Genomic DNA, 18,260 nt, shown 5'->3' with positions numbered 1-18,260 from the left:
GTCTCAGACTTCCAGAGAGGGGAGCATGTCAGTGCGCGCATCCGATTTCAGTTCCAGAGCGATTCACCCGATGAGTCCTTCATACTTAGTCGTTTTTTGCAAAATTTCTGACTTTTTGAAAATTTCACTTTTTTGTGAAAATCTCCGCTAAATGAGGTTATAGTATGTTAGAGGGCATCCCAGGAGGGCTCCAAATGTGTGGGTAAAATATATATCCCTTGTGGGGAAATTTGAAAAAAAGTTGAAAAATTTTTTTTTTCTTTTCTTAGAAAATTTTCACACATGTCTCAGACTTCCAGAGAGGGGAGCATGTCAGTGCGCGCATCTGATTTCAGTTCCAGAGCGATTCACCAGATGAGTCCTTCATACTTAATCGTTTTTTGCAAAATTTCTGACTTTTTGAAAATTTCACTTTTTTGTAAAAATCTCCGCTAAATGAGGTTATAGTATGTTAGAGGGCATCCCAGGAGGGCTCCAAATGTGTGGGTAAAATATATATCCATTGTGGGGAAATTTGAAAAAAAGTAAAAAAAAATTTTTTTTCTGGACTTAGAAAATTTTCACACATGTCTCAGACTTCCAGAGAGGGGAGCATGTCAGTGCAGGCATCTGATTTCAGTTCCAGAGCGATTCACCCGATGAGTCCTTCATACTCAGTCGTTTTTTGCAAAATTTCTGACTTTTTGAAAATTTCACTTTTTTGTGAAAATCTCTGCTAAATGAGGTTATAGTATGTTAGAGGGCATCCCAGGAGGGCTCCAAATGTGTGGGCAAAATATATATCCCTTGGGGGGAAATTTGAAAAAAAGTTGAAAAAATTTATTTTTCTGGACTTAGAAAATTTTCACACATGTGTCAGACTTCCAGAGAGGGGAGCATGTCTGTAAGCGCATCCGATTTCAGTTCCAGAGTGTTTCACCCGATGAGTTCTTCATACTTAGTCGTTTCTTGCAAAATTTCTGACTTTTTGAAAATTTCACTTTTTTGTGAAAATCTCCGCTAAATGAGGTTATAGTATGTTAGTTGGCATCCCAGGAGGGCTCCAGATGTGTGGGTAAAATAGATATCCCTTGGGGGGAAATTTGAAAAAAAGTTGAAAAAATGTTTTTTCTGGACTTAGAAAATTTTCACACATGTCTCAGACTTCCAGAGAGGGGAGCATGTCTGTAAGCGCATCCGATTTCAGTTCCAGAGCGTTTCACCCGATGAGTTCTTCATACTTAGTCGTTTTTTGGAAAAATTTTCAGTTTTTGAAAATTTCACTTTTTTGTGAAAATCTCCGCTAAATGAGGTTATAGTATGTTAGAGGGCATCCCAGGAGGGCTCCAAATGTGTGGGTAAAATATATATCCCTTGGGGGGAAATTTGAAAAAAAGTTGAAAAATTTTTTTTTCTGGACTTAGAAAATTTTCACACATGTCTCAGACTTCCAGAGAGGGGAGCATGTCAGTGCGCGCATCCGATTTCAGTTCCAGAGCGATTCACCCGATGAGTCCTTCATACTTAGTCGTTTTTTGCAAAATTTCTGACTTTTTGAAAATTTCACTTTTTTGTGAAAATCTCCGCTAAATGAGGTTATAGTATGTTAGAGGGCATCCCAGGAGGGCTCCAAATGTGTGGGTAAAATATATATCCCTTGTGGGGAAATTTGAAAAAAAGTTGAAAAATTTTTTTTTTCTTTTCTTAGAAAATTTTCACACATGTCTCAGACTTCCAGAGAGGGGAGCATGTCAGTGCGCGCATCTGATTTCAGTTCCAGAGCGATTCACCAGATGAGTCCTTCATACTTAATCGTTTTTTGCAAAATTTCTGACTTTTTGAAAATTTCACTTTTTTGTAAAAATCTCCGCTAAATGAGGTTATAGTATGTTAGAGGGCATCCCAGGAGGGCTCCAAATGTGTGGGTAAAATATATATCCATTGTGGGGAAATTTGAAAAAAAGTAAAAAAAAATTTTTTTTCTGGACTTAGAAAATTTTCACACATGTCTCAGACTTCCGGAGAGGGGAGCATGTCAGTGCAGGCATCTGATTTCAGTTCCAGAGCGATTCACCCGATGAGTCCTTCATACTCAGTCGTTTTTTGCAAAATTTCTGACTTTTTGAAAATTTCACTTTTTTGTGAAAATCTCTGCTAAATGAGGTTATAGTATGTTAGAGGGCATCCCAGGAGGGCTCCAAATGTGTGGGCAAAATATATATCCCTTGGGGGGAAATTTGAAAAAAAGTTGAAAAAATTTTTTTTTCTGGACTTAGAAAATTTTCACACATGTGTCAGACTTCCAGAGAGGGGAGCATGTCTGTAAGCGCATCCGATTTCAGTTCCAGAGTGTTTCACCCGATGAGTCCTTCATACTTAGTCGTTTCTTGCAAAATTTCTGACTTTTTGAAAATTTCACTTTTTTGTGAAAACCTCCGCTAAATGAGGTTATAGTATGTTAGTTGGCATCCCAGGAGGGCTCCAAATGTGTGGGTAAAATATATATCCCTTGGGGGGAAATTTGAAAAAAAGTTGAAAAATTTTTTTTTCTGGACTTAGAAAATTTTCACACATGTCTCAGACTTCCAGAGAGGGGAGCATGTCAGTGCGCGCATCCGATTTCAGTTCCAGAGCGATTCACCCGATGAGTCCTTCATACTTAGTCGTTTTTTGCAAAATTTCTGACTTTTTGAAAATTTCACTTTTTTGTGAAAATCTCCGCTAAATGAGGTTATAGTATGTTAGAGGGCATCCCAGGAGGGCTCCAAATGTGTGGGTAAAATATATATCCCTTGTGGGGAAATTTGAAAAAAAGTTGAAAAATTTTTTTTTTCTTTTCTTAGAAAATTTTCACACATGTCTCAGACTTCCAGAGAGGGGAGCATGTCAGTGCGCGCATCTGATTTCAGTTCCAGAGCGATTCACCAGATGAGTCCTTCATACTTAATCGTTTTTTGCAAAATTTCTGACTTTTTGAAAATTTCACTTTTTTGTAAAAATCTCCGCTAAATGAGGTTATAGTATGTTAGAGGGCATCCCAGGAGGGCTCCAAATGTGTGGGTAAAATATATATCCATTGTGGGGAAATTTGAAAAAAAGTAAAAAAAAATTTTTTTTCTGGACTTAGAAAATTTTCACACATGTCTCAGACTTCCGGAGAGGGGAGCATGTCAGTGCAGGCATCTGATTTCAGTTCCAGAGCGATTCACCCGATGAGTCCTTCATACTCAGTCGTTTTTTGCAAAATTTCTGACTTTTTGAAAATTTCACTTTTTTGTGAAAATCTCTGCTAAATGAGGTTATAGTATGTTAGAGGGCATCCCAGGAGGGCTCCAAATGTGTGGGCAAAATATATATCCCTTGGGGGGAAATTTGAAAAAAAGTTGAAAAAATTTTTTTTTCTGGACTTAGAAAATTTTCACACATGTGTCAGACTTCCAGAGAGGGGAGCATGTCTGTAAGCGCATCCGATTTCAGTTCCAGAGTGTTTCACCCGATGAGTCCTTCATACTTAGTCGTTTCTTGCAAAATTTCTGACTTTTTGAAAATTTCACTTTTTTGTGAAAACCTCCGCTAAATGAGGTTATAGTATGTTAGTTGGCATCCCAGGAGGGCTCCAGATGTGTGGGTAAAATATATATCCCTTGGGGGGAAATTTGAAAAAAAGTTGAAAAAATGTTTTTTCTGGACTTAGAAAATTTTCACACATGTCTCAGACTTCCAGAGAGGGGAGCATGTCTGTAAGCGCATCCGATTTCAGTTCCAGAGCGTTTCACCCGATGAGTCCTTCATACTTAGTCGTTTTTTGGAAAAATTTTAACTTTTTGAAAATTTCACTTTTTTGTGAAAATCTCCGCTAAATGAGGTTATAGTATGTTAGAGGGCATCCCAGGAGGGCTCCAAATGTGTGGGTAAAATATATATCCCTTAGGGGGAAATTTGAAAAAAAGTTGAAAAATTTTTTTTTCTGGACTTAGAAAATTTTCACACATGTCTCAGACTTCCAGAGAGGGGAGCATGTCAGTGCGCGCATCCGATTTCAGTTCCAGAGCGATTCACCCGATGAGTCCTTCATACTTAGTCGTTTTTTGCAAAATTTCTGACTTTTTGAAAATTTCACTTTTTTGTGAAAATCTCCGCTAAATGAGGTTATAGTATGTTAGAGGGCATCCCAGGAGGGCTCCAAATGTGTGGGTAAAATAAATTTCCCTTGGGGGAAATTTGAAAAAAAGTTGAAATTTTTTTTTTTTCTGGACTTAGAAAATTTTCACACATGTCTCAGACTTCCAGAGAGGGGAGCATGTTAGTGCGCGCATCTGATTTCAGTTCCAGAGCGATTCACCCGATGAGTCCTTCATACTTAGTCGTTTTTTGCAAAATTTCTGACTTTTTGAAAATTTCACTTTTTTGTGAAAATCTCCGCTAAATGAGGTTATAGTATGTTAAAGGGCATCCCAGGAGGGCTCCAAATGTGTGGGTAAAATATATATCCCTTGGGGGGAAATTTGAAAAAAAGTTGAAAAAATTTTCTTTTCTGGACTTAGAAAATTTTCACACATGTGTCAGACTTCCAGAGAGGGGAGCATGTCTGTAAGCGCATTCGATTTCAGTTTCAGAGTGTTTCACCCGATGAGTCCTTCATACTTAGTCGTTTCTTGCAAAATTTCTGACTTTTTGAAAATTTCACTTTTTTGTGAAAATCTCCGCTAAATGAGGTTATAGTATGTTAGAGGGCATCCCAGGAGGGCTCCAAATGTGTGGGTAAAATATATATCCCTTGTGGGGAAATTTGAAAAAAAGTTGAAAAATTTTTTTTTTCTTTTCTTAGAAAATTTTCACACATGTCTCAGACTTCCAGAGAGGGGAGCATGTCAGTGCGGGCATCCGATTTCAGTTCCAGAGCGATTCACCCGATGAGTCCTTCATACTTAGTCATTTTTTGCAAAATTTCTGACTTTTTGAAAATTTCACTTTTTTGTGAAAATCTCCGCTAAATGAGGTAATAGTATGTTAGAGGGCATCCCAGGAGGGCTCCAAATGTGTGGGTAAAATATATATCCCTTGGGGGGAAATTTGAAAAAAAGTTGAAAAAATGTTTTTTCTGGACTTAGAAAATTTTCACACATGTCTCAGACTTCCAGAGAGGGGAGCATGTCAGTGCGGGCATCCGATTTCAGTTCCAGAGCGATTCACCCGATGAGTCCTTCATACTTAGTCATTTTTTGCAAAATTTCTGACTTTTTTAAAATTTCACTTTTGTGTGAAAATCTCCGCTAAATGAGGTTATAGTATGTTAGAGGGCATCCCAGGAGGGCTCCAAATGTGTGGGTAAAATATATATCCCTTGGGGGGAAATTTGAAAAAAAGTTTTAAATTTTTTTTTTTCTGGACTTAGAAAATTTTCACACATGTCTCAGACTTCCAGAGAGGGGATCATGTCTGTAAGCGCATCCGATTTCAGTTCCAGAGCGTTTCACCTGATGAGTCCTTCATACTTAGTCGTTTTTTGGAAAAATTTCCACTTTTTGAAAATTTCACTTTTGTGTGAAAATCTCCGCTAAATGAGGTTATAGTATGTTAGAGGGCATCCCAGGAGGGCTCCAAATGTGTGGGTAAAATATATATCCCTTGTGGGGAAATTTGAAAAAAAGTTAAAAATTATTTTTTTTCTGGACTTAGAAAATTTTAACACATGTTTCAGACTTCCAGAGAGGGGAGCATGTTAGTGCGCGCATCCGATTTCAGTTCCAGAGCGATTCACCCGATGAGTCCTTCATACTTAGTCGTTTTTTGCAAAATTTCTGACTTTTTGAAAATTTCACTTTTTTGTGAAAATCTCCGCTAAATGAGGTTATAGTATGTTAGAGGGCATCCCAGGAGGGCTCCAAATGTGTGGGTAAAATATATATCCCTTGGGGGGAAATTTGAAAAAAAAAGTTTTTAAATTTTTTTTTTCTGGACTTAGAAAATTTTCACACATGTCTCAGACTTCCAGAGAGGGGAGCATGTCTGTAAGTGCATCCGATTTCAGTTCCACAGCGTTTCACCCGATGAGTCCTTCATACTTAGTCGTTTTTTGGAAAAATTTTCACTTTTTGAAAATGTCACTTTTTTGTGAAAATCTCCGCTAAATGAGGTTATAGTATGTTAGAGGGCATTCCAGGAGGGCTCCACATGTGTGGGTAAAATATATATCCCTTGGGGGGAAATTTGAAAAAAAGTTGAAAAATTTTTTTTTTCTGGACTTAGAAAATTTTCACACATGTCTCAGACTTCCAGAGAGGGGAGCATGTCTGTAAGCGCATCCGATTTCAGCTCCAGAGCGTTTCACCCGATGAGTCCTTCATACTTAGTCGTTTTTTGGAAAAATTTTCACTTTTTGAAAATTTTACTTTTTTGTGAAAATCTCCGCTAAATTAGGTTATAGTATGTTAGAGGGCATCCCAGGAGGGCTCCAAATGTGTGGTTAAAATATATATCCCTTGGGGGGAAATTTGAAAAAAAGTTGAAAATTTTTTTTTTCTGGACTTAGAAAATTTTCACACATGTCTCAGACTTCCAGAGAGGGGAGCATGTCTGTAAGCGCATCCGATTTGAGTTCCAGAGCGATTCACCCGATGAGTCCTTCATACTTAGTCGTTTTTTGCAAAATTTCTGACTTTTTGAAAATTTCACTTTTTTGTAAAAATCTCCGCTAAATGAGGTTATAGTATGTTAGAGGGCATCCCAGGAGGGCTCCAAATGTGTGGGTAAAATATATATCCCTTAGGGGGAAATTTGAAAAAAAGTTGAAAAATTTTTTTTTCTGGACTTAGAAAATTTTCACACATGTCTCAGACTTCCAGAGAGGGGAGCATGTCAGTGCGCGGATCCGATTTCAGTTCCAGAGCGATTCACCCGATGAGTCCTTCATACTTAGTCGTTTTTTGCAAAATTTCTGACTTTTTGAAAATTTCAATTTTTTGTGAAAATCTCCGCTAAATGAGGTTATAGTATGTTAGAGGGCATCCCAGGAGGGCTCCAAATGTGTGGGTAAAATAAATATCCCTTGGGGGAAATTTGAAAAAAAGTTGAAAATTTTTTTTTTTCTGGACTTAGAAAATTTTCACACATGTCTCAGACTTCCAGAGAGGGGAGCATGTTAGTGCGCGCATCTGATTTCAGTTCCAGAGCGATTCACCCGATGAGTCCTTCATACTTAGTCGTTTTTTGCAAAATTTCTGACTTTTTGAAAATTTCACTTTTTTGTGAAAATCTCCGCTAAATGAGGTTATAGTATGTTAGAGGGCATCCCAGGAGGGCTCCAAATGTGTGGGTAAAATATATATCCCTTGGGGGGAAATTTGAAAAAAAGTTGAAAAAATTTTCTTTTCTGGACTTAGAAAATTTTCACACATGTGTCAGACTTCCAGAGAGGGGAGCATGTCTGTAAGCGCATTCGATTTCAGTTCCAGAGTGTTTCACCCGATGAGTCCTTCATACTTAGTCGTTTCTTGCAAAATTTCTGACTTTTTGAAAATTTCACTTTTTTGTGAAAATCTCCGCTAAATGAGGTTATAGTATGTTAGAGGGCATCCCAGGAGGGCTCCAAATGTGTGGGTAAAATATATATCCCTTGTGGGGAAATTTGAAAAAAAGTTGAAAAATTTTTTTTTTCTTTTCTTAGAAAATTTTCACACATGTCTCAGACTTCCAGAGAGGGGAGCATGTCAGTGCGGGCATCCGATTTCAGTTCCAGAGCGATTCACCCGATGAGTCCTTCATACTTAGTCATTTTTTGCAAAATTTCTGACTTTTTGAAAATTTCACTTTTTTGTGAAAATCTCCGCTAAATGAGGTAATAGTATGTTAGAGGGCATCCCAGGAGGGCTCCAAATGTGTGGGTAAAATATATATCCCTTGGGGGGAAATTTGAAAAAAAGTTGAAAAAATGTTTTTTCTGGACTTAGAAAATTTTCACACATGTCTCAGACTTCCAGAGAGGGGAGCATGTCAGTGCGGGCATCCGATTTCAGTTCCAGAGCGATTCACCCGATGAGTCCTTCATACTTAGTCATTTTTTGCAAAATTTCTGACTTTTTTAAAATTTCACTTTTGTGTGAAAATCTCCGCTAAATGAGGTTATAGTATGTTAGAGGGCATCCCAGGAGGGCTCCAAATGTGTGGGTAAAATATATATCCCTTGGGGGGAAATTTGAAAAAAAGTTTTAAATTTTTTTTTTTCTGGACTTAGAAAATTTTCACACATGTCTCAGACTTCCAGAGAGTTGATCATGTCTGTAAGCGCATCCGATTTCAGTTCCAGAGCGTTTCACCTGATGAGTCCTTCATACTTAGTCGTTTTTTGGAAAAATTTCCACTTTTTGAAAATTTCACTTTTGTGTGAAAATCTCCGCTAAATGAGGTTATAGTATGTTAGAGGGCATCCCAGGAGGGCTCCAAATGTGTGGGTAAAATATATATCCCTTGTGGGGAAATTTGAAAAAAAGTTAAAAATTATTTTTTTTCTGGACTTAGAAAATTTTAACACATGTTTCAGACTTCCAGAGAGGGGAGCATGTTAGTGCGCGCATCCGATTTCAGTTCCAGAGCGATTCACCCGATGAGTCCTTCATACTTAGTCGTTTTTTGCAAAATTTCTGACTTTTTGAAAATTTCACTTTTTTGTGAAAATCTCCGCTAAATGAGGTTATAGTATGTTAGAGGGCATCCCAGGAGGGCTCCAAATGTGTGGGTAAAATATATATCCCTTGGGGGGAAATTTGAAAAAAAAAGTTTTTAAATTTTTTTTTTCTGGACTTAGAAAATTTTCACACATGTCTCAGACTTCCAGAGAGGGGAGCATGTCTGTAAGTGCATCCGATTTCAGTTCCACAGCGTTTCACCCGATGAGTCCTTCATACTTAGTCGTTTTTTGGAAAAATTTTCACTTTTTGAAAATGTCACTTTTTTGTGAAAATCTCCGCTAAATGAGGTTATAGTATGTTAGAGGGCATTCCAGGAGGGCTCCACATGTGTGGGTAAAATATATATCCCTTGGGGGGAAATTTGAAAAAAAGTTGAAAAATTTTTTTTTTCTGGACTTAGAAAATTTTCACACATGTCTCAGACTTCCAGAGAGGGGAGCATGTCTGTAAGCGCATCCGATTTCAGCTCCAGAGCGTTTCACCCGATGAGTCCTTCATACTTAGTCGTTTTTTGGAAAAATTTTCACTTTTTGAAAATTTTACTTTTTTGTGAAAATCTCCGCTAAATTAGGTTATAGTATGTTAGAGGGCATCCCAGGAGGGCTCCAAATGTGTGGTTAAAATATATATCCCTTGGGGGGAAATTTGAAAAAAAGTTGAAAATTTTTTTTTTCTGGACTTAGAAAATTTTCACACATGTCTCAGACTTCCAGAGAGGGGAGCATGTCAGTGCGCGCATCCGATTTCAGTTCCAGAGCGATTCACCCGATGAGTCCTTCATACTTAGTCGTTTTTTGCAAAATTTCTGACTTTTTGAAATTTTCACTTTTTTGTGAAAATCTCCGCTAAATGAGGTTATAGTATGTTAGAGGGCATCCCAGCAGGGCTCCAAATGTGTGGGTAAAATATATATCCCTTGGGGGGAAATTTGAAAAAAAGTTTTAAATTTTTTTTTTTCTGGACTTAGAAAATTTTCACACATGTCTCAGACTTCCAGAGAGTTGATCATGTCTGTAAGCGCATCCGATTTCAGTTCCAGAGCGTTTCACCTGATGAGTCCTTCATACTTAGTCGTTTTTTGGAAAAATTTCCACTTTTTGAAAATTTCACTTTTGTGTGAAAATCTCCGCTAAATGAGGTTATAGTATGTTAGAGGGCATCCCAGGAGGGCTCCAAATGTGTGGGTAAAATATATATCCCTTGTGGGGAAATTTGAAAAAAAGTTAAAAATTATTTTTTTTCTGGACTTAGAAAATTTTAACACATGTTTCAGACTTCCAGAGAGGGGAGCATGTTAGTGCGCGCATCCGATTTCAGTTCCAGAGCGATTCACCCGATGAGTCCTTCATACTTAGTCGTTTTTTGCAAAATTTCTGACTTTTTGAAAATTTCACTTTTTTGTGAAAATCTCCGCTAAATGAGGTTATAGTATGTTAGAGGGCATCCCAGGAGGGCTCCAAATGTGTGGGTAAAATATATATCCCTTGGGGGGAAATTTGAAAAAAAAAGTTTTTAAATTTTTTTTTTCTGGACTTAGAAAATTTTCACACATGTCTCAGACTTCCAGAGAGGGGAGCATGTCTGTAATTGCATCCGATTTCAGTTCCACAGCGTTTCACCCGATGAGTCCTTCATACTTAGTCGTTTTTTGGAAAAATTTTCACTTTTTGAAAATGTCACTTTTTTGTGAAAATCTCCGCTAAATGAGGTTATAGTATGTTAGAGGGCATCCCAGGAGGGCTCCACATGTGTGGGTAAAATATATATCCCTTGGGGGGAAATTTGAAAAAAAGTTAAAAATTATTTTTTTTCTGGACTTAGAAAATTTTCACACATGTCTCAGACTTCCAGAGAGGGGAGCATGTTAGTGCGCGCATCTGATTTCAGTTCCAGAGCGATTCACCCGATGAGTCCTTCATACTTAGTCGTTTTTTGCAAAATTTCTGACTTTTTGAAAATTTCACTTTTTTGTGAAAATCTCCGCTAAATGAGGTTATAGTATGTTAGAGGGTATCCCAGGAGGGCTCCAAATGTGTGGGTAAAATATATATCCCTTGGGGGGAAATTTGAAAAAAAGTTTAAAAATTTTTCTTTTCTGGACTTAGAAAATTTTCACACATGTCTCAGACTTCCAGAGAGGGGAGCATGTCTGTAAGCGCATCCGATTTGAGTTCCAGAGCGATTCACCCGATGAGTCCTTCATACTTAGTCGTTTTTTGCAAAATTTCTGACTTTTTGAAAATTTCACTTTTTTGTGAAAATCTCCGCTAAATGAGGTTATAGTATGTTAGAGGGCATCCCAGGAGGGCTCCAAATGTGTGGGTAAAATATATATCCCTTGGGGGGAAATTTGAAAAAAAGTTTAAAAATTTTTCTTTTCTGGACTTAGAAAATTTTCACACATGTCTCAGACTTCCAGAGAGGGGAGCATGTCTGTAAGCGCATCCGATTTGAGTTCCAGAGCGATTCACCCGATGAGTCCTTCATACTTAGTCGTTTTTTGCAAAATTTCTGACTTTTTGAAAATTTCACTTTTTTGTGAAAATCTCCGCTAAATGAGGTTATAGTATGTTAGAGGGCATCCCAGGAGGGCTCCAAATGTTTGGGTAAAATAAATATCCCTTGGGGGAAATTTGAAAAAAAGTTGAATAATTTTTTTTTTCTGGACTTAGAAAATTTTCACACATGTCTCAGACTTCCAGAGAGGGGAGCATGTTAGTGCGCGCATCTGATTTCAGTTCCAGAGCGATTCACCCGATGAGTCCTTCATACTTAGTCGTTTTTTGCAAAATTTCTGACTTTTTGAAAATTTCACTTTTTTGTGAAAATCTCCGCTAAATGAGGTTATAGTATGTTAGAGGGCATCCCAGGAGGGCTCCAAATGTGTGGGTAAAATATATATCCCTTGGGGGGAAATTTGAAAAAAAGTTTAAAAATTTTTCTTTTCTGGACTTAGAAAATTTTCACACATGTCTCAGACTTCCAGAGAGGGGAGCATGTCTGTAAGCGCATCCGATTTGAGTTCCAGAGCGATTCACCCGATGAGTCCTTCATACTTAGTCGTTTTTTGCAAAATTTCTGACTTTTTGAAAATTTCACTTTTTTGTGAAAATCTCCGCTAAATGAGGTTATAGTATGTTAGAGGGCATCCCAGGAGGGCTCCAAATGTGTGGGTAAAATAAATATCCCTTGGGGGAAATTTGAAAAAAAGTTGAAAATTTTTTTTTTCTGGACTTAGAAAATTTTCACACATGTCTCAGACTTCCAGAGAGGGGAGCATGTTAGTGCGTGTATCTGATTTCAGTTCCAGAGCGATTCACCCGATGAGTCCTTCATACTTAGTTGTTTTTTGCAAAATTTCTGACTTTTTGAAAATTTCACTTTTTTTGTGAAAATCTCCGCTAAATGAGGTTATAGTATGTTAGAGGGCATCCCAGGAGGGCTCCAAATGTGTGGTTAAAATATATATCCCTTGGGGGGAAATTTGAAAAAAAGTTGAAAAATTTTTTTTTCTGGACTTAGAAAATTTTCACACATGTCTCAGACTTCCAGAGAGGGGAGCATGTCAGTGCGCGCATCCGATTTCAGTTCCAGAGCGATTCACCCGATGAGTCCTTCATACTTAGTCGTTTTTTGCAAAATTTCTGACTTTTTGAAATTTTCACTTTTTTGTGAAAATCTCCGCTAAATGAGGTTATAGTATGTTAGAGGGCATCCCAGCAGGGCTCCAAATGTGTGGGTAAAATATATATCCCTTGGGGGGAAATTTGAAAAAAAGTTTTAAATTTTTTTTTTTCTGGACTTAGAAAATTTTCACACATGTCTCAGACTTCCAGAGAGGGGAGCATGTCTGTAAGCGCATCCGATTTGAGTTCCAGAGCGATTCACCCGATGAGTCCTTCATACTTAGTCGTTTTTTGCAAAATTTCTGACTTTTTGAAAATTTCACTTTTTTGTAAAAATCTCCGCTAAATGAGGTTATAGTATGTTAGAGGGCATCCCAGGAGGGCTCCAAATGTGTGGGTAAAATAAATATCCCTTTGGGGGAAATTTGAAAAAAAGTTGAAAATTTTTTTTTTTCTGGACTTAGAAAATTTTCACACATGTCTCAGACTTCCAGAGCGGGGAGCATGTTAGTGCGCGCATCTGATTTCAGTTCCAGAGCGATTCACCCGATGAGTCCTTCATACTTAGTCGTTTTTTGCAAAATTTCTGACTTTTTGAAAATTTCACTTTTTTGTGAAAATCTCCGCTAAATGAGGTTATAGTATGTTAGAGGGCATCCCAGGAGGGCTCCAAATGTGTGGGTAAAATATATATCCCTTGGGGGGAAATTTGAAAAAAAGTTGAAAAAATTTTCTTTTCTGGACTTAGAAAATTTTCACACATGTGTCAGACTTCCAGAGAGGGGAGCATGTCTGTAAGCGCATTCGATTTCAGTTCCAGAGTGTTTCACCCGATGAGTCCTTCATACTTAGTCGTTTCTTGCAAAATTTCTGACTTTTTGAAAATTTCACTTTTTTGTGAAAATCTCCGCTAAATGAGGTTATAGTATGTTAGAGGGCATCCCAGGAGGGCTCCAAATGTGTGGGTAAAATATATATCCCTTGGGGGGAAATTTGAAAAAAAGTTGAAAATTTTTTTTTTCTGGACTTAGAAAATTTTCACACATGTCTCAGACTTCCAGAGAGGGGATCATGTCTGTAAGCGCATCCGATTTCAGTTCCAGAGCGTTTCACCCGATGAGTCCTTCATACTTAGTCGTTTTTTGGAAAAATTTTCACTTTTTGAAAATTTCACTTTTTTGTGAAAATCTCTGCTAAATGAGGTTATAGTATGTTAGAGGGCATCCCAGGAGGGCTCCAAATGTGTGGGTAAAATATATATCCCTTGGGGGGAAATTTGAAAAAAAGTTTAAAAATTTTTCTTTTCTGGACTTAGAAAATTTTCACACATGTCTCAGACTTCCAGAGAGGGGAGCATGTCTGTAAGCGCATCCGATTTGAGTTCCAGAGCGATTCACCCGATGAGTCCTTCATACTTAGTTGTTTTTTGCAAAATTTCTGACTTTTTGAAAATTTCACTTTTTTTGTGAAAATCTCCGCTAAATGAGGTTATAGTATGTTAGAGGGCATCCCAGGAGGGCTCCAAATGTGTGGTTAAAATATATATCCCTTGGGGGGAAATTTGAAAAAAAAAGTTTTTAAATTTTTTTTTTCTGGACTTAGAAAATTTTCACACATGTCTCAGACTTCCAGAGAGGGGAGCATGTCTGTAAGTGCATCCGATTTCAGTTCCACAGCGTTTCACCCGATGAGTCCTTCATACTTAGTCGTTTTTTGGAAAAATTTTCACTTTTTGAAAATGTCACTTTTTTGTGAAAATCTCCGCTAAATGAGGTTATAGTATGTTAGAGGGCATCCCAGGAGGGCTCCACATGTGTGGGTAAAATATATATCCCTTGGGGGGAAATTTGAAAAAAAGTTAAAAATTATTTTTTTTCTGGACTTAGAAAATTTTCACACATGTCTCAGACTTCCAGAGAGGGGAGCATGTTAGTGCGCGCATCTGATTTCAGTTCCAGAGCGATTCACCCGATGAGTCCTTCATACTTAGTCGTTTTTTGCAAAATTTCTGACTTTTTGAAAATTTCACTTTTTTGTGAAAATCTCCGCTAAATGAGGTTATAGTATGTTAGAGGGTATCCCAGGAGGGCTCCAAATGTGTGGGTAAAATATATATCCCTTGGGGGGAAATTTGAAAAAAAGTTTAAAAATTTTTCTTTTCTGGACTTAGAAAATTTTCACACATGTCTCAGACTTCCAGAGAGGGGAGCATGTCTGTAAGCGCATCCGATTTGAGTTCCAGAGCGATTCACCCGATGAGTCCTTCATACTTAGTCGTTTTTTGCAAAATTTCTGACTTTTTGAAAATTTCACTTTTTTGTGAAAATCTCCGCTAAATGAGGTTATAGTATGTTAGAGGGCATCCCAGGAGGGCTCCAAATGTGTGGGTAAAATATATATCCCTTGGGGGGAAATTTGAAAAAAAGTTTAAAAATTTTTCTTTTCTGGACTTAGAAAATTTTCACACATGTCTCAGACTTCCAGAGAGGGGAGCATGTCTGTAAGCGCATCCGATTTGAGTTCCAGAGCGATTCACCCGATGAGTCCTTCATACTTAGTCGTTTTTTGCAAAATTTCTGACTTTTTGAAAATTTCACTTTTTTGTGAAAATCTCCGCTAAATGAGGTTATAGTATGTTAGAGGGCATCCCAGGAGGGCTCCAAATGTTTGGGTAAAATAAATATCCCTTGGGGGAAATTTGAAAAAAAGTTGAATAATTTTTTTTTTCTGGACTTAGAAAATTTTCACACATGTCTCAGACTTCCAGAGAGGGGAGCATGTTAGTGCGCGCATCTGATTTCAGTTCCAGAGCGATTCACCCGATGAGTCCTTCATACTTAGTCGTTTTTTGCAAAATTTCTGACTTTTTGAAAATTTCACTTTTTTGTGAAAATCTCCGCTAAATGAGGTTATAGTATGTTAGAGGGCATCCCAGGAGGGCTCCAAATGTGTGGGTAAAATATATATCCCTTGGGGGGAAATTTGAAAAAAAGTTTAAAAATTTTTCTTTTCTGGACTTAGAAAATTTTCACACATGTCTCAGACTTCCAGAGAGGGGAGCATGTCTGTAAGCGCATCCGATTTGAGTTCCAGAGCGATTCACCCGATGAGTCCTTCATACTTAGTCGTTTTTTGCAAAATTTCTGACTTTTTGAAAATTTCACTTTTTTGTGAAAATCTCCGCTAAATGAGGTTATAGTATGTTAGAGGGCATCCCAGGAGGGCTCCAAATGTGTGGGTAAAATAAATATCCCTTGGGGGAAATTTGAAAAAAAGTTGAAAATTTTTTTTTTCTGGACTTAGAAAATTTTCACACATGTCTCAGACTTCCAGAGAGGGGAGCATGTTAGTGCGTGTATCTGATTTCAGTTCCAGAGCGATTCACCCGATGAGTCCTTCATACTTAGTTGTTTTTTGCAAAATTTCTGACTTTTTGAAAATTTCACTTTTTTTGTGAAAATCTCCGCTAAATGAGGTTATAGTATGTTAGAGGGCATCCCAGGAGGGCTCCAAATGTGTGGTTAAAATATATATCCCTTGGGGGGAAATTTGAAAAAAAGTTGAAAAATTTTTTTTTCTGGACTTAGAAAATTTTCACACATGTCTCAGACTTCCAGAGAGGGGAGCATGTCAGTGCGCGCATCCGATTTCAGTTCCAGAGCGATTCACCCGATGAGTCCTTCATACTTAGTCGTTTTTTGCAAAATTTCTGACTTTTTGAAATTTTCACTTTTTTGTGAAAATCTCCGCTAAATGAGGTTATAGTATGTTAGAGGGCATCCCAGCAGGGCTCCAAATGTGTGGGTAAAATATATATCCCTTGGGGGGAAATTTGAAAAAAAGTTTTAAATTTTTTTTTTTCTGGACTTAGAAAATTTTCACACATGTCTCAGACTTCCAGAGAGGGGAGCATGTCTGTAAGCGCATCCGATTTGAGTTCCAGAGCGATTCACCCGATGAGTCCTTCATACTTAGTCGTTTTTTGCAAAATTTCTGACTTTTTGAAAATTTCACTTTTTTGTAAAAATCTCCGCTAAATGAGGTTACAGTATGTTAGAGGGCATCCCAGGAGGGCTCCAAATGTGTGGGTAAAATAAATATCCCTTTGGGGGAAATTTGAAAAAAAGTTGAAAATTTTTTTTTTTCTGGACTTAGAAAATTTTCACACATGTCTCAGACTTCCAGAGCGGGGAGCATGTTAGTGCGCGCATCTGATTTCAGTTCCAGAGCGATTCACCCGATGAGTCCTTCATACTTAGTCGTTTTTTGCAAAATTTCTGACTTTTTGAAAATTTCACTTTTTTGTGAAAATCTCCGCTAAATGAGGTTATAGTATGTTAGAGGGCATCCCAGGAGGGCTCCAAATGTGTGGGTAAAATATATATCCCTTGGGGGGAAATTTGAAAAAAAGTTGAAAAAATTTTCTTTTCTGGACTTAGAAAATTTTCACACATGTGTCAGACTTCCAGAGAGGGGAGCATGTCTGTAAGCGCATTCGATTTCAGTTCCAGAGTGTTTCACCCGATGAGTCCTTCATACTTAGTCGTTTCTTGCAAAATTTCTGACTTTTTGAAAATTTCACTTTTTTGTGAAAATCTCCGCTAAATGAGGTTATAGTATGTTAGAGGGCATCCCAGGAGGGCTCCAAATGTGTGGGTAAAATATATATCCCTTGGGGGGAAATTTGAAAAAAAGTTGAAAATTTTTTTTTTCTGGACTTAGAAAATTTTCACACATGTCTCAGACTTCCAGAGAGGGGATCATGTCTGTAAGCGCATCCGATTTCAGTTCCAGAGCGTTTCACCCGATGAGTCCTTCATACTTAGTCGTTTTTTGGAAAAATTTTCACTTTTTGAAAATTTCACTTTTTTGTGAAAATCTCTGCTAAATGAGGTTATAGTATGTTAGAGGGCATCCCAGGAGGGCTCCAAATGTGTGGGTAAAATATATATCCCTTGGGGGGAAATTTGAAAAAAAGTTTAAAAATTTTTCTTTTCTGGACTTAGAAAATTTTCACACATGTCTCAGACTTCCAGAGAGGGGAGCATGTCTGTAAGCGCATCCGATTTGAGTTCCAGAGCGATTCACCCGATGAGTCCTTCATACTTAGTTGTTTTTTGCAAAATTTCTGACTTTTTGAAAATTTCACTTTTTTTGTGAAAATCTCCGCTAAATGAGGTTATAGTATGTTAGAGGGCATCCCAGGAGGGCTCCAAATGTGTGGTTAAAATATATATCCCTTGGGGGGAAATTTGAAAAAAAGTTGAAAAATTTTTTTTTCTGGACTTAGAAAATTTTCACACATGTCTCAGACTTCCAGAGAGGGGAGCATGTCAGTGCGCGCATCCGATTTCAGTTCCAGAGCGATTCACCCGATGAGTCCTTCATACTTAGTCGTTTTTTGCAAAATTTCTGACTTTTTGAAATTTTCACTTTTTTGTGAAAATCTCCGCTAAATGAGGTTATAGTATGTTAGAGGGCATCCCAGCAGGGCTCCAAATGTGTGGGTAAAATATATATCCCTTGGGGGGAAATTTGAAAAAAAGTTTTAAATTTTTTTTTTTCTGGACTTAGAAAATTTTCACAGATGTCTCAGACTTCCAGAGAGGGGAGCATGTCTGTAAGCGCATCCGATTTGAGTTCCAGAGAGATTCACCCGATGAGTCCTTCATACTTAGTCGGTTTTTGCAAAATTTCTGACTTTTTGAAAATTTCACTTTTTTGTAAAAATCTCCGCTAAATGAGGTTATAGTATGTTAGAGGGCATCCCAGGAGGGCTCCAAATGTGTGGGTAAAATAAATATCCCTTGGGGGAAATTTGAAAAAAAGTTGAAAATTTTTTTTTTTCTGGACTTAGAAAATTTTCACACATGTCTCAGACTTCCAGAGCGGGGAGCATGTTAGTGCGCGCATCTGATTTCAGTTCCAGAGCGATTCACCCGATGAGTCCTTCATACTTAGTCGTTTT

This window comes from Phyllobates terribilis, unplaced genomic scaffold (genome assembly GCF_046119375.1).
Source record: "Phyllobates terribilis strain yellow unplaced genomic scaffold, ASM4611937v1 Scaffold_109__1_contigs__length_5621821, whole genome shotgun sequence".
NCBI classification, from domain to species: Eukaryota; Metazoa; Chordata; class Amphibia; order Anura; family Dendrobatidae; genus Phyllobates; species Phyllobates terribilis.
This window is presented reverse-complemented; position numbering follows the sequence as displayed.